This window comes from Ursus maritimus, unplaced genomic scaffold (assembly GCF_017311325.1).
Source record: "Ursus maritimus isolate PB19 unplaced genomic scaffold, ASM1731132v1 scaffold_17, whole genome shotgun sequence".
In the NCBI taxonomy this organism is placed as follows: Eukaryota; Metazoa; Chordata; class Mammalia; order Carnivora; family Ursidae; genus Ursus; species Ursus maritimus.
This window is the reverse complement of record NW_024424119.1, coordinates 47,576,530-47,590,970: the sequence shown is the minus strand read 5'-3', so window position 1 is coordinate 47,590,970 and position 14,441 is coordinate 47,576,530. Positions and strand designations below refer to the sequence as shown.

Genomic DNA, 14,441 nt, shown 5'->3' with positions numbered 1-14,441 from the left:
TCTTCAGCCTGCCGTTTCCTCCACTGCGTTTTATACGTCTTTCCACGTCGCCGCTGCAAAGTCCTCTATTGTATGGATACACCGTGACTTTTAAAGTCATCCCTCCTACTGATGAACATGTAGGTAGTTCTCATATTTCTTCGGTGCAACAAATAATGCTGTCGGGTACACCCTCATATGTAAGGTATCTTCATACACGCGTGCCAGCATTACCTTCAGACAGAAATCTCGAAGTGGAATTGCTGTATTCAGAGATATGTGCATTTACATGTTGGCAGGTGCAGCCACACGCGAGGCTTTATTAGAAATGGTGCGCTTAATTATGAGAGTAAACAGTGTCTTGCGATTGGCTTGGAAGTGAGCTTTCAGAGGTATGTGTTGTGACTCCTCGCAACAACGGGAGGGCGTGTGATTCGCTGTAACTCATTCTAAAACCTGACACTTTGGAGGTATTTTATTTGTCACATTAGTTAAGATGATATTTATTTCGTCAAAGAACGGGGAGGATCACATCACTCCTGATATTCGTCTGCAAAACCGCTACCCTAATATGATCAGCAGGTGGCGCTAGCAGGAAGCAAGCAGGATGCTCCGTGGAAATTTTTGTGAGGAGAGGAGGATGCAGGCTTGCTTTCCCCCCGTTAGCAGATGGCCAATAAAAAAATTCCGTGGAGTTTATTTTGCATATGGTCTTCCATCTGGGTATTTGAGAAAAGTACAGTTTTGTTATCAAAACAGTATTTATTATGGTGAAGGAGTTTGTATTTCGTAGCAGAAGAATTTTTCAGTGAATAAAGCCAAAAACCTGTTCAATAATCTTTTCTGGTTTCTTGGAGGAACCGGCGAGCATGGGGTTCTTCCGTTCCCCTCTCCAGTTACCATACTCAGTTAGCTTTTATTGATTCAGCTCCTCGAGGCTGAATGAAGTGCATTATTTGCAAAAACCCCAGAGATCGATGTTCTCCACTGGGTTTAGGAACTAGGAAAATGGGGGAGATATAAGTGGGTCAGAGTTGAGGCAGAAAGAAAACCTGCCATGGGAAAAGTATATTCCTTGTCCTGATTCCATGCTTGTCCCATAACCTTCTGGTGACTTGATTACTCACATGGTTTTCCTGCACTGAGATGATGTGCTGATCTGGCTGACTTCGGGTCACCGGATGGCTGGCCCGCAGGATGAAGTTTCTATGCCTTCACCTGCCGTGTAGAGCCCCGCCCCCCTCTGCAGCCTCAGCTGGTACCATGTTCCATCCCTTCCCCTGGGACATCCTTCCATATTCAACTTTTTAGGTAGCACGGTCTCTCTTACATCTGCTTTTGTACATACCCTTTCTTCTCGCCCGGAGCACTGGCCTTCGTCCTCTGTGCCCCTTTCCCGCCTGCAAGCCTGCCTTCTTTCACCTGACCCATTTGGCTAATTCTTCAGACCCCTGTTTTCTTTTATTTCCTCTATAAACCTACTGTGCCCCCCACGTCAGGGGCAAGTCCTCCACAACACCTTGTGTTTCTCTCTTCCCGGCACTTAAGCTGATTCACGGTTTGGCAACTGCATGTTTAATCATTTTTCTTTCCTACTCCAAGTCCCCCAAGGGCAGCGAGTGTGACTGGATGGGTCTTATTCATCACTGTGTCCCCAGCGTGTATCCCAGTGCCTGGCGCATAGTAGGAACTCAGGTGTATTTGTAAATTAATATGCAGATGCTGTGGTTCAAAAAATTTTTGTCTCTTGTGAGTTTAGCCATCAAAAGTTAGCTCCTCTGAGGCCAAGGGATCGGTGTGACCGAGCCTGGTAAGGGCGTGCACCAGACTTGGGCTATGAGGAGCTGACCAGAATGCTATCCGGTGAGACGGTGGTTGGTCTGCTGCCCTTTCCCAGGTGATGCCCCGACCCCCAGCCACACACGGAGCTCTTACTCCTCGGCAGCGAGCTTGGAAAGCCTTCTGTTCATGCAGCCCCCGGAGGCTGATGCGGCGGCCCGGGGTTCTGGTGCATAACTAGTAAAAGACTGAAGACAGAAGCTCGGGGACTCCAGCTGTCAGAAGAAGGCAGATGATTCAGAGCCCCTGGCAGAGGCTCTGTAGGAGCCATGGTTTCACCTCCCCATCTGCTTCCAGTTTGCTTTTGTCGTTGCCAAAAATAGAACTTCACCTCCTGCTTGGATATATCATGCTGCTCTTGTGCCCCTTGCTTAACAGTTCAATTTGTTTACTGGAAAAATGATAGCATCTGAAACCCAAGAGGCTGCCCCTCTCGGGGAAAGCATACTTAGGTCCTATTCATTAGGAAGTCCTTTTAAGTAGCCCAGGTGACACTGGCGTCTTTGCAGCTTCCCAAGTAGTTTTTATATGCATAACCTCTGCTATCCTCACTCAGTTTGGGGAGGCATCATTATCTCGGTTACAGGCGAGGACATGGAGGTTCAGAATTGGAGAGGCTCGCCCATGGTTCCATGTGAGTCTGCTGTGGCCAGCACACGCAGATTTCTGGCTTGGTTTAGTTCAGGTATTTCCTGAGACCTATGAAGTGCCAATGCCAGTGATCCGAAACAAGTCACACATTTCCTGGCCCCCGGCAGTCCTTTAATGTGAAACGAAGGGCTGGACTGGGGTTAGGTGGCCGCCTCTTTCTGTTTTCCCCAGCACGACTGAGATATAATTGACATGTAACGTGTAAGTTTAAGGTGTACAACGTGATGATTTGACATACGTATGCATTATGAAGTGATTGCCGTATAAGGCATAAGGTTAGTTAATACCCCCATCACCTGACATAATTACATTTGTGTGTGTGTGGAGAGAACATTAAAGATCTACTTTCTTAGCAATTCTCAAGTACACGGTACAGTATCGTTAGCTATCGCCACCATTTCTGTACATCAGGTCCCCAAACTTACTCGTCTTGTAACCGGAGGTTTGTACCCTCTGGCCATCACGCATTTCTCCCACCTTCTAGCTCCTGGCAACCACTGTTCAACTGTCTGTTTCTATGTGTTTGGCTTTTTTTAGATTCCACATATAAATGAGATCATACAGTATTTGTCTTTCTCTGACTTATTTTACTTAGCATAATGCCCTCAAGGTCCATCCATGTAAATGTCAATATTTCCTTCTTTTTTTTATGGCTGTGTAACATTCCATTGTATATATACACCACATTTTCTTTATCCATTCGTCTGTTGATGGACACCAAGCTTGTTGCCACGTGTCGGTTATTGTGAATAATGCTGTAATAAACATGGGGACGGGAATATCTTTTAGAGGGAGGGATTTCATTTCCTCTGGATCTATACCTAGAAACGGGATTGCTGGCAGTTCTAGTTTTAATTTTTGGAGGCTCCTCCATACTAGCTTCCATAGTGGCTGCACCAGTTTGCATTCTCGCCAGCAGGTGTGACGTGACGTCTCACTGTGGTTTTGATTTGCATTTCCCTGATAATGAGTGACGTCGAGCATCCTTTCATGTTCCTGTTGGTCATGTGTATGTCTTCTTCAGAAAAAAATGTCTGTTTGGATCCTCTGCCCATTTTTTTTTTAAAGATTTTATTTATTTATTCGACAGAGAGAGAGACAGCCAGCGAGAGAGGGAACACAAGCAGGGGGAGCGGGAGAGGAAGAAGCAGGCTCACAGCGGAGGAGCCTGATGTGGGGCTCGATCCCACAACGCCAGGATCACGCCCTGAGCCGAAGGCAGACGCCCAACCGCTGTGCCACCCAGGAGCCCCCCTCTGCCTATTTTTTACTTGAAATTTTTTTCTATTGAATTGTATGAGTTCCTTGTATAATTTGGGTACTAACCCTTTATACGCTCTGTGGTTTGCAAATATTTTCTCCCAATCTATAGTTTGCCTCTGCATTTTGTTGATTGTTTTTTTCCCCGCGCAAAAGCTTTTGAGTTTGATGCAGTCCCACTTGCTGGTTTTGGCTTTTGTTGCTTGTGTTTTTGGTGCCCTATCCTGGCGCCACCTCTTACATGGCTGTGGAACCCTGGCCAAGTCATCTCTGCCGTCCCCCGAGGCCTGCCTTCTTCCTCTGCAAAAGGAGAAGATGGTATAGCATCACTAAGGACCCTAGCACCACTCATCTTGTGCCATTCTGGGAATTTGGCTTTCCTGGATGTCCATAAAACTCCCCGCTAGAGTGAAAATTCTGCACGGGTTTCTGCCCCAGGGTTTCAGTTGGAGCACAAAGGGCCTTATGTAATCAATCTTCTTGCTGATGCCTGGTCCGTGTAGCCCGAGCTTAGTGAAGTGTGGATAGTGAAGGCTACAATAGTGCAGTCTCCTCCCTCTGCCGCCCTCTCCCCCGCCCCCGCCCACTCCCAGAAGGGTAACTGAAGCCCTGTCTGCACATTCCTTCCCGAAGAGTCCTGTGGGCTGGTTGGTTGGCTGAGACTGGCCAATATTGGCAGAGCCAAGACATTCTTCCTGTTGGGTCTGCAGCCCATTCAGAAAGCGTCACGTCTGCGCACCTTCTTCCGTCTCTTGACTGTTTCTTTTGCTGGGGATTCTCTTCCTGTGCTTGTTCACCTGACAAACTCCTAGTAGGTTTCCCTGTGTCAGAGTCGATGTCAGCAAATCTACAAAGACCTTTTCTGATCCCCCCACTCTCCCACTCCACCTCCCACTCCCCTGCACCCAGACCCTTGGGCAGTTCCTCTGTGCCCAAATTCTATACTTTCCTTCAGTTATAGGACCCCAAAGCACAGTACTTTTTTTTCTATGTTCCTGGTTGAAAGATAGAGAGGCAAGAGTTTGGGGTCAGTATGGACCCCAAAGCTTAAAATCCTTTTTAAAAATTACTTTCTAAGTGTGTACTTTGGGGAAGTGATTTAATTACTCTGAGCCTCAGTTTCCTCACCCATAGCCTCACGGGGCTGCGATGGGAATCACACCATGCCCTCAGTGAGTGGACATTTACTTATCTGTTGTTCCTGCCGGATTGGGGGCCCTGGGGAGCCAGAACCTGGTCCGAGACATCTCCGTCTCCCCACTGCCCAGCACAAAGGGGACCCTCAGGCATTTGTGTGAAACGCGTGATTATTCGGAGAGGTTTTGCAGTCTTCGATGGAAATTTAAGCCAGTGCTAAGAATGCTTAGACAGGGTATTCTGGGTGTTGCTGGCTTATTGGAAATGTGGAAATGGACTTATTTTAATTTTTCATAAAAACCTAATCTTGAGACTAATCATCTCACTATTTGGTGAGAGATCAGTTAGGGGAGGAAAAAAGTGAAGACTTCTCTTTGACTGAATGGTATCCCAACTTGGCTTAACTTTTAACTTTTTTCCCCTTAGATATTTTTTCCCCTCAGAGACAGCTCTGTGCAATAATACTTTACAAGAGTAGAAGCTCTTTTGTTTAATTTTCTAAACTTCAATTTGGCCCCAAATACATTTAGTGTTTTAAATCACAGCTGTTATAATCTTGCTCCTCTGTGGTGCTGATTTATTATGTGCAATTGTGAGATGAATGTGATCATTAGAGAGCCGCTGGATGTGCGCTCCCCCTCTAATGGCAAAGCTTTTAAAAAGAAAAAGTGAAAGAGGTAAACATTTTTCTGGGAGACTACTTTAAAGGTCAAGAAAGCCCTGCTTCCCAAAGCGAGTAAAAGGTCATTGTTCACCCTTCAATTTTTGTCCTTTCATTTCATTTGGCAAAAGTTCTTAGGGATGTCGCCTTAGTCACTTGAGGACGCGTCTAATTTTCTCTCAGAAAATAGGGGCCCCAATCTTGACTTCAGTGCCTGTTTCAAAAGGAAATTATGGAAATTGCTTTGCTGGTGCCTCCTGTCCTCGTCTCCAAAGAAACGGAGCGATCTCTGCGACTCTTTCTTGTTCGGCTTCTTTTCTGTGTCGTTGCCTTTACAGGAGCTGTTTCAGGGAAGCAAGGGACAGGAGAGATTCGGGGTGGGCAGGACGCAGTAATCGGATCCTCCAGCTTGTTAATGAACTCATTCTCTTGTCCTTTCCTGCCCCCCGAGCACGCACCCCCTCTTCCACCTCCTCCTGAAACTCACCCCCCATGTTCCTGGAAGAGTTGGAAGACCAGGATGAAAGGATTTGTTTGGCTAGGACAGATCTAATAAGAGTGCTTCTCTGTCCTTTCGGACCCGATGGCCCCCTTCCATTTTCTTTTTATTTTGATGTAATTGCAGACTTACTGGAAAATGGTAAGAATAATACAAAGAATTTCTATACACCTTTCACTCAGATAACCCCTAATGTTAACGCTTTACCACATTTACTTCCTCCCTCCCGCCCTCCCTCTCTCCTTTTTGAGAGTAAGTTGCGTACATGATGCCCCTGTACCCGGAATCACTTCCTGAATAAAACAGTGTCCTTCCTAACCACAAGAATCATGAAATTAACATTGATCCAGTGCTCTTGTCTAATCTAATCATATTCAGAATGGATCTGGATTTTGCCAGTTTCCCAATACTGTATCGCGAAAGAACTCTTGTAATCTGGAAGAACGTTCTAGTCTTTCTTTGTGTTTCATGACATTGGTATTTTTGATGCGTACAGGCTAGTTATTTAGCAGACTGCCCCTCAATTAGGGTTTGTCTGGAGTTTCCTCAGTATTAGGTTCAGGATAGGCATTTTTGGCAGGAACAGCGCAGAAGCAGTGTCGTGTCTGTCTCAGGGCTATCATCCGAAGGCACGTGCTGTCAACATGTCTTCTTACTGGTGATGTTAACTTTCATCATTTGGTTAAGGTGGTGTCTGCCAGATTTCCACTGAAAAATTACTATTTTCCCTTTCCGAATTAATAAGTACCTTGTGGGGAAGATACTTTAAGACTGTATAATATCCCGTTACTCCTCAGATTTTCACCCTCTCGCTTGAACCTCTGTTAGTGACTCTTGCCTGAATCAGTTATTATTGCGATGGTTGCCACATGGCGATTAGCTAACCCCCATCGTTCCTTCTACGTTTGTTAGTTGAGCTTCTATGGCAAGGAAGACCTTTGGCTTCTCATGTATTTATCTGTGGAGGTATGCATGTATGTTGGCATGGACTCGTGGATTCTTATTTTATCCAGTGAGTTATAATCCTTTACTATCCTTATTTATCTTGATGCTCAAATTATCCAAGATTTGGCCAGTGGAGTCCTGTGCCCTTTTAGCATTTCTTGTTGTTCTGTGAGCACTCTCTTACTTTTGCCACAACAAGATGTTCCAGGCTCTTCTTATCTTTTCCCTGCCCCAGCTTTGGAATCAGTCAACTGTCCAAGAATCCCTAGTTTCTTTTGGTGGGTGTGAAGTGTGCTCATTGCTACCAGGTATCATGCCAATGCCCTCCCCTTTTATAAAAAATATTTTGTGATATTATCTTTACTATCCTGAAATGAAACATAATCAACCTACACACATAGTTTAAAAACAAAATAACACAAAGAGTTCTCTAAAAGAGAAAATAAGGGAAAATGTATACAGTTCAGTAAGTAAATGCTTTGGCACTGTTACACTGAAAAACCTAATAAAGTGACCAAATGTTTGCATCTACCTATAAGGAATAGCTTTGGATATAAGAAAAGTAAGACAATTTGATTAAATATTATAGTGTCTCTCTGTCTCTCGATAGATAGAGATAGATAGATAGATAGATAGATAGATAGATAGATAGCATAACCCACCACGCCATCAGTAAGGTCATGCTTCTGAAATATTGAACAACTCTTGATAAAATTCCAGGGAAAGAAAGGGCAAAGTATAATTTTCCCCCTATTTACGCAATTGCTGCCTTCCTGGAAAATTGTGAGGCTCAGTTTAAATCACATAGACAATTCTTTTTGTTCATGACACAGAGTTGGGTTCTGGGCTCGCTCTGTGTTCTCTATACACAGGTCTCTGACTTCCTGAAGGTGTGGCGGACCGCCCAGTACGCAGCTGTTGGTCTGCCATTCAGGCCCCCCACTCACTGAATGCCTGCCATGCTCTCCATTCGCTGCGACAGGCAAAAACACTCCTAGAAATTTCCAAAACCCTCCCTAGGTGGCAGTACCAGCCCCATCAAGAACCGCTGATCCGTCTCTACGGAGCACAGCAGCTTCATTTCTCTTCCTTAAGAAACACAAATGCTGTTATGTTGCTTGAAGGTGTTGAATTTTTAACACTTTCCGGAATTCTGTGGAACATTATAGATTTCCCAGACTCCTGTTTTACTCTCAGAATGAGGATGACCCTATCTGTCTCTCTGCCGGGGTGAGGAAGCAGCTCACGTCCCTGCCTAGGGTGGCCCGAGGGTGGGAGGGTTGTGACCTGTCGCAGCAGAGTGCCATTCCGCAGGCAGTCTTGTCATGACCTTTGTTCTCCAAAGAGCGTATGGAAATATCCCTGGGAGCCCGCAGCAGATAAAGACCTCCACTGTACAGATGAGGAAACTGAGGCCCAGAGCAGAGATAGACTTGGCCAAGTCACACTGTGAGCCAGAGATACTAATTAGGCATAGAGCCAAGGAAGTACCAAAGATTGGAAAGGACCTGAGAGAACATCCGGGCCACCGTCTTCTGGGAGAATCCCCTCCCCACCTGGACAGGTGCCCAGGCTCCAGCCTGCACTTGATCATTTTCAGAAATGGACAAGTTAGTATTTTTCTAGGCAGTTCATTCCACCGAGGACTGTTCTAAATTTTTAAATAATTCCTGAGTTGAGACCTGTCTACCTGTTTCTCATCTTCTCTTCCCCGTCCCCACTGGATGTGGTTTGGTGCCGTTGGTCCCACGGAACATGTATGTTCCCTGTAGACCCAATGACAGCACTTCAGGAATCTCAAGTCTCCTGAGCTTTCTTAGCTGCAGTCTTTGACATTGTACTTGACATTGAGATTGTTGTGATGAACAAGCCTGAGTTCTTGTCCTTATGAAGCCTTTAGTGTAGTAGGAAGACCAGTACGACACAAGTACTGGACACAGGGCTTTTCCAAAATGGTGTAGATTAAGGAGGCTGGGTTCTGGAACCAGCCACGCTTGCGTTGACACTGTCCATGGCTGCACGTGTGGCCTTGTGTTATTCTTTGATTCCTGCTCTGAACCTTGTTCGTCCTCCTCTATAAAACTGCGCAGATGAACGAACACTCCATATAGTGTTAAATAAGAATGCTCTAAAGCGCCCAGCACTGTGATGATGGATGCATGGTTATTTCTTCCTCTTCCTCTTTTTATTCCCCCAGTGTGACATGTTTGAAGAAACTTCTAGATATTTAGAAAGGGCTTACAGCTCAGAATAAGATGATTTATCAGAGTAAAATCACTCAGATTGATTTCTGCTGCTCTCGGACTCCGCCCTTTGTTAGATAACCAGGGGATACTTGAAAAATTATAGGGGCAAAACTCCAGCAAGGAGATCGTGCCTATTTGAATTCAAGGTAAAGGCAAAATAGTAACTTGTTGCTCGGATTAATTGTTGTATGTTTAATGTTAAAATACATATTGACTAGTGTCACCATTGACAAATATCGCCATATCACTATGTCTTCCATATTGAAATTACAATCAGCCCACCTTATTAATGTGAGTATATGTGAGCTCCTGCTGGTGTTCTCCAAGTACATTATAATTTAAAAAGTGTTCTCTGGTCATGCAAGTGTGGAAAATGCTGGGCCAGAGAGGTTTGTTGTAATCCCCACGTGATGGTTGAAGATATTGGCACTGTGGTATTAACAAGTACCCGACTATTTCTTGTACATAACTCTCTGTGGCTGCTCAGCTGATGGGATTCTATCCTGATACCCTGAATGCTGTCCTGTTGTGGTTGTCACATAACCCACCTGTCTTTATGGGTCACAGGTGACGTCTTCCCTAGAGAGGGTGACTTCCCATGTCGGTGTTAGGTGATCTCTTAGCTGAGCCTCCGGGGAATGTAGGTGTGCACCCAGGCACGGGGGAATGCTGCCTTCTGCCAAATAAGGACACACTGCAGAGCTGTGTGGTAGTGAGAAGAGAATCAACAATTTCAGAAACAGAACTGTCCAGTTGCATGCTCTTCTCTGTGTTTATTTCCCTTCTGCCCTCCTTGAGTCATTAATAACAGTCTTTTAGAGCTTGGTCTCATCTGGGCTGTGGGCAAGCAAGGAAAGAGTTGGAACCCAGGCTTGGTTCAGGGCATTAACAGGAATCAAAGTCCCCTCCTATCCTAAGTCCGTTGTGAAGGAGACAGTGACTAGAGCGATATCCCCAAAGGGAGGGTGGATTGGGGGGACAGTCAGGGGAGCCTGTTCCCAGAGAGTGGCTTCCAGTGCCCCCTTTCTGATTTATTAAAGAAGCAGGGAAGTTTCCTTACACGTGACGGCTGAGGTCAGGAAGGGGGTGCTGGGCCAAGAGTGCCCGTGAGCCCATCGAGAGTAGGCACAGGTCCTGTCCAGTGGCCACCTGCTACCATTGAACTAAAGAGAGGTGGGGGAAACAGACAGTGTTTGTTCAAGGAAAAGTGGCTTATAAAGCTGGCCTTCAGTGGCACGGTGGGAGTTCCCATGTAGAACTCAGCCCGGCTTGGCTTCCAACCAGCATGCTCATTTGGAACACCACAGAGCTCCACGGTGATCAAAGGCACATAAAAGTAATTCCTACATGTCAACACCTTCGTGCTCCTTGAAATTTAAGCCAGCGGTTGAAGGCTGGAGGCTTGCAGGAGATGCTGTTCTCACTCTCCTGGTGTAAATGGTCAGGCTAATTACTGACGGGTTCCCAGAAGGCGCCTAGCTGCCAGGCCAGGTTCTCCGAGGAGACTGGTTTCTTGGTTTGCCGGCTTATATCCAGTGCTTTTCTGGTAGCGATCAGAGCTCTCGCCCAGCAGCACCAGCGCTGCACTGCTGTCCTGCCCGCCCAGTGACCTTCAACCATGCAGACCCAGAACAGGCCAGGCCATTGGTACTCAGGGCGGCAAGTGTCCAGGTTCATGGCCGTGGTCCCGGAGTCATCTCAGACTTCCCAGCCTTGCCCTACTCTTTACTATTCCTGCCCTCCTGACATTTGACCTGCCACGTCTTAACTGTGATTCGTAGGTCATCTGACTTCTCTGAACCTCAGATCCCTTATTTGTAACCTTATTAAAAATGGCATCACACACATGCACGAAGCACACTAAAGAACAAAACGAAAATAAAACCATTTTGGGCAAAATTGGTGAAGGGGGTCAAAAGGTACAAGCTTCCAGTTATAAAATAAATAAGTCACTGGGATGTAATGTGTAGCATGATCGCTACAGTTAATAATACTGTGTTGTCTATTTAAAAGTTGCTAAGAGAGTAAATCTTAAAAGTTCTCATCTCATCTCATTTTTCTTAAAAATTATGCAACTATGTGTGGTAATAGGTGTTAACTAGACCTATTGTGGTGATCACTTTGTAATATATACGTATATTGAATCGTTGTGTTGTACACCTGAAACTAATATGTTATGTCAATTACATCTCACTGAAAAAAGCATATAAATATAGAATATATATTTGAGTAAGAGGTGGTAGCCAATAAACTGAAAATCTGCCCCCCCAAAATAATAGTGAACATTTATGTAGCCCTTAGTACATGCCCAGCAGCACTCCTTTAAAATTAATTAATTAATTAATTAATTAATTAATTCCAGCACCACTTGTTAAAGGAGCTTCACGTACATTAACTCATTCAGTCTTCAAGATATCCCTTGTGAGGTAGATATATAATTTCCATTATATCCGTGAAACAACCAAGGTAGACAATTCAGGTGTTTTCCCCAGGAATATATATATTTTAATAAAAAGGAAAAATCAAATTCCGTAGATTCGCCATAGCATGGCTATGAGGATTAAGTAAAATAATAACTATAATGCAAATGAACTGTCGATGCTCATACGTGGTAATTATATATTATTATTAATTACGTCCTAAAGTTTTAAGCTGTGAGCCTTCCTCTCAGATCTGGTGTATGACAGATGACATGATTTAGCAGACGAAGTGTAGCCTTGGGGAATTTGGACACACACCCGTGTTCAGATCCTGGCTCTCCAGTGTACGACAGTCTGACCTTGGAGGAACACCTGACCCATTTTCCTCACTGGTGATGGAAGGGCCTGTAACAGTGTTACGATGAACCACCCACCGATAGGGTGGGTGATGTCAAGAAGGTGGAAGCCAAGGTGACTTCCAGATTTCTGGCTTGGGGACAGGGGTGGATGGTGGCACTATTTACTGACACGGGGAACAGAGGAGCAAAAGATTTGAGGAAAGAGACAACAGCTTTAGTTTTGGCCAGGTCGAATTTTTGATGCCTATGGAGATGTCTAATTATATGGGTCTGGAGCCCAAGAGGGAGGTGTGAGCCGGAGATAAGAGTATGGGGAGCCAGCTGCATTCAGGGTACCTTCACTGAAGTCCTGGGAGTGGTTGAAGTCACCCAGGATTCGCACCGGAAGTCATGCTCCCTGTCATCCCGGACAAAAGAGGAACAACATTGAACAAAGGAAGACAGGGGCTGGGCCGGGTTCCAACCAGCGTTTACTGTGTCCCGCTCCATGCAAGGTTCCATGCTGGATGGGGGACAGAGGAGGGCAGGGGAGCTGTGTTCCTGGCCTTCAAGGACTCGGCAGTTGAGTTAACTCAGCCCTTTCTTTGAAGGACTGGAAGTATGGGGGAAAAGCTCTAGTTACAAAGTGTAACAATGAACATGCTCTTACCCGTGCTCTACGGTTAGCTCTCATGTGTGCATGTAGCACGTGTAGCCCAAGCCTGGTACTGATCCACACTGGAAACGGTGGTGCTGTTATAACCAAAGAGCACTGGAGGGAGGACTCCTGGTTTGAATGTTACAAAATATGACACCGATATTCTCCTTGTTTTGTTTTGTTTTTTAAGTTCAATGGGTAAAGTATGGTAAGAATGCAAGAGATAGGACTGTGGTGTTGGGAAGAAGGAAAAACGAGGGCTGGTGATCTGAAGTGCTTTGGATTATAATGTGCTCATAGGCATCAATGTGGAGGTGAGCTCAAGATTATTTACCCAGTGCATTAGCAGGAATCCCTCAGTCTTGGAAAAGCGAGAGTTTGGCTGGAAGGGGAGCTTACTGAGTCATCAGGTGTTGTGTTCCAGGTGGGCTCAGCTATGATGCCTTCTGGGGTCTCAGGAGGAGACTGTGGGGAAGGGAGGTAGGAGAGCGAGGCCCGTGGGGCCAGGGAATCACACGAGGCTGTGGGCTAGACTAGCTGGGGCGAATGTGAGGCCGCTGTGGGAGGGGAGCAGGGAGCAGCTGGCGGTCAGGAGATGGGCCCAGTCCCTGGGGACCGTGCTGCCCGACAGCGGAATTGGTGTTGGGTCAAGCCAAGTAGGTCAGGGAGGAGCCGCAGTATGGAGCCTGGAGGATGATCAGGAGACCAGGGCAGAAAAACAAGAAACCAAGTACAATGAAACCAAAAGTAGTAGTATAAAAAATAATACTGCGTTAAATAGAAATGCAAGATAGTATTTAATCCTCACAGCAGCCACGGGAACGAGGCGCCGTTCTTCCTGTCTTCTAGGTGGGGATACTGAATACACACAGGTTAAGTAGCTTGGCCAAGCTGAGATCTGAACCCAGGTCTGTCTCACTCCTAAACCCATGCCCTCTGCTCTGCTGCTCCCCGCAGACACCCAGAGGCATGCACCTGGTGGTGGGAAAGGGGTGCTGCAGCCCAGGGCCCCCATGTGCTCAGCCCAGCAAGCCGGGTCAGAGCCTGGTCAGGGAACTGGGGAGTGGTGGGTGGACGGTGGGGAGGCCAGGCTCGGCTGACCGGCTGGCTGGTGAGCCCGCCGTCCTCGCGTCCTCTCTCTCAGTGTTGAGGGGACACCTGAGAGGAAAACGGACAGTCTCACAACATGACTGGTTCCTTCCTATTAAGCAAGTTTTATAGTCCCAGGTGTGTTCTAGAGTGGCTTTTTGATTGCTCACTAATGATGGATAGATTATGGCCCACATAAAGTTGCTGCTTTCTAAGAGTGGGATCCAGTAAATTGCACTGACAAGAGGCTGGACTGGGGGGAGTCCGTGGAGAGGCTCCTCTCAGTCTTCGTGATCGTTAGCACCCGCACCTCCCACGTGCAAGGAGAGCCTCTTCCAAAGACGAGGCAGCTTGGGCCCAGGCTGCTGCGGGGCCGTCTTCCAGCTGATCGGCCATGGGCTCCGTTCCCTCTGGGCCTCACTTTCCTCTGTCTCCCTAGAGTGGATCGCTCTGAAAAGCATCCACGTGTATTGTAAGACCCAACAAATGTTATGTTATTATTCAGAACGAGGAGAGAGGACTTATTTCCAGGACCTCTTCAGACGATGGAATCAGTTATAGTGAAAGGAATTTGGGGTTAGAACTACAGCGATTTTGTGTTTCAGGTCTGGCTCTGCCGCTAGCTGTGTGGCCTTGAGCAAGTCTCCAGTTTCTTTGTTTACAAAGTGTGTGTGTGTGTGTGAGAGAGACAGAGACAGAGACAGAGACAGAGACAGAGA

General features: G+C 46.3%; 1 protein-coding gene across 1 annotated transcript in view; it reads left to right on the top strand.

The window, feature by feature from the left end:
* Positions 1-14,441, top strand: part of TTLL11 (tubulin tyrosine ligase like 11) — a 222,707-nt gene that overhangs the window by 64,625 nt on the left and 143,641 nt on the right. The gene's annotated exons all lie outside the window — the stretch shown is intronic.